The sequence below is a fragment of the Bos taurus genome, chromosome 6, assembly GCF_002263795.3.
Source record: "Bos taurus isolate L1 Dominette 01449 registration number 42190680 breed Hereford chromosome 6, ARS-UCD2.0, whole genome shotgun sequence".
In the NCBI taxonomy this organism is placed as follows: domain Eukaryota; kingdom Metazoa; phylum Chordata; class Mammalia; order Artiodactyla; family Bovidae; genus Bos; species Bos taurus.
The window spans coordinates 14,371,806-14,374,287 of NC_037333.1; the positions used below are offsets into that span (position 1 = coordinate 14,371,806).

General features: G+C 36.8%; 1 non-coding gene across 1 annotated transcript; it reads right to left on the reverse strand.

Moving 5' to 3' along the window:
• Positions 1 to 312: 312 nt before the first annotated feature.
• Positions 313 to 384, reverse strand: TRNAF-GAA (transfer RNA phenylalanine (anticodon GAA)). Its single transcript has one exon. It is a non-coding gene; the product is annotated as a tRNA-Phe (tRNA).
• Between the last annotated feature and the right edge of the window lie 2,098 nt (positions 385 to 2,482).

Genomic DNA, 2,482 nt, shown 5'->3' on the forward strand with positions numbered 1-2,482 from the left:
GGTTCTCCACTTTTAAGAACCTGTGTAATTACATTGGGTCTACCAGATATCCAGGAAATTTCTTTATCTCAAAGTCTTTACCTTTAATCACATCTGCAAAGTTGTTCTTGCTATATATGGTGACATAATAAGTTCCAGGAATTGGGGCATGGACATATGTAGAGGTCTTTAGTGAAGTGAAAAAAGTGAAGTCGCTCAGTCGTGTCCGACTCTTTGCGACCCCATGGACTGTTGCCTATCAGGCTCCTCCATCCATGGGATTTTCCAGGCAAGAGTGCTCGAGTGGGTTGCCATTTCCTTCTCCAGGGAATCTTCCCGACCCAGGAATTGAACCTGGGTCTCCTGCATTTCAGGCAGATGCTTTACCGTCTGAGCCACCAGGGAATACTGAAACACATACACATACACACACAAATTAGACTTGAACTCCATGGGAAACTGAGGTACCTAGAGATAGAATGGGCAAAACCCAACACATTTAACTAAATAAAAGGGCAGATATACCAGTTATTTTGTGTTACTTGATTGAATAAAACCAAATTTCCTACCAGAATTAGATGCACTTTAGTTTGTTATTTAGACAGTTATCTTCCTTTCTCAATACTTTACATCAAGGGTGGAACAAAAAACTTGGAGCAAGGAATGCTGTCAAATCTAATAGACAATCATTATGGATTGTAAATTTCCCTGTCTCAGGGATAATAGAAACAGGGCAGAAACAAGGTGAAAGGTCTCAGACATGTTACCATAAACAGACTCAAATGCCCAGAGCTTCATTCATTCCTTCAATTAATAAAGAACTGTGTTGTGTTGCTGAGAAGCTCCTGAGAAGTACTGTGCTAAGGTACCAGGAATAGAAAAGATGAGAAAGGCCGATAATGTCCTTGCCCGCATGTTTCTCACAGTCTAACAAAAGAGGCAGATGTTAAAGAAATAATTTTCACAGGATGAGGTCAAGGGCTGGACTCAATTATATGTGAAATCTCTAAGTGGATATCTAAAGCCATGAAAGTAAAGCATTTTCCTGATTGATCTGTTAAAAATGCCTACCTACTCTAATTTCAAGCACATTAGGGTGATTTGAAAAATGTTAACTGATGGTGGTGAAATTTGACTTCTTGCAGATTTATATGAGATTGATACTAGATTCATGTTAGAAGCGTAACTAAAACTCAGTAACTTTAGCCAAAAAGCATCAAATAATGTTAAATGTATGCCAACATGAAATTACTTTTATAGTATAGTATTTGTTATCATCACAGAGTATTTTAGCCAAGACTAATACTGGGCCTCGAGGTATGGAAAGAGTTCTCAGTTCTGTGGTATGCCATAGTTTGGGTCTTGTCCATCATGTGGCACACCACCAATTAGAATGACAGGCCATACTATAGCCAGCATAGCTAATCATGTCTTTACATTAAATCATAACCCTCTACTTTGCATTGGCAAGAGAAAATGAAGGAGCAAAAGAAAATATTGGGAAAGTTCATCTTGTACACAGAGACATTTTTACAATTCAAGCTACATTTTTAAAGGTTTAACACACAAGTCCTTTAATTTTACTCAAATACACGCTGGTAATAATTTTATTTATATCTCTGTTTCTCTTTTTCTGTCTCTAAACATATATATGTATTCATGTATATACAGATTATTTATAAAAATTTAAATGTAATTAAAATCATAATACACAATAGTTTGCAATTTTTTGTCATAGTCTCTTACTAATGGTGTGAATTATATTTTGGAAACATCACAAAATGACTAAAATAGTCAATTATTCAGATTTAACTGTAAATCATTTCATCTTTCCTTTATTTGTAGAAGTTAGAGTACTACCTTTTGTTATTATAAATAAGGTGCTAATGAACATTCCTTCACATAAATTTTTGTGTGTGTCTCTTCTTTTATCTTTATGATAATTTCTGGAAATGTAATTATGGATCCAAGAGTATAAACATTTTTTTACACATTAGACAGAATATTCTCCAGGAAGTTTATACCAATACGTATACTCTTCCCAGCCTATATTTCACATTTTTAACACAAAATTTTGCCAGTGGATTTCTTTTAATTGTTGTTCATTTTAAATCTTGCAGTTTAATGGGAGCTGTGAACACATAAATTCTAAGATGGTCCCAATGGTCCTTTCCCTTAGCTATTTCCACCGCTGCGTGATCCTCTCCCCTTGAGTTGGGCTGGATTCCTGATTTACTTCTATTCAATAGGATGTTGTAGAAGCAACAGGATGCCACTTCCAGAATTAGGTTTAATAAAGATGGTCGCTTCCATCTTAGACTTCCTCCCTGCCCTTCTCCCCCTCCCCTGTGGAAAGCTGCCAATTGCGAGTAGCCCCATGAAAAAATGCACATGGCAAGGAACCGATATCTCTGGCCAACAGCCAGGGAGAGCCAGAGGTCGGCCAACAGTCACATGAGCGGAATTAAGATCTTCTGGTTGAACTAGAGAACTAGAGATGACT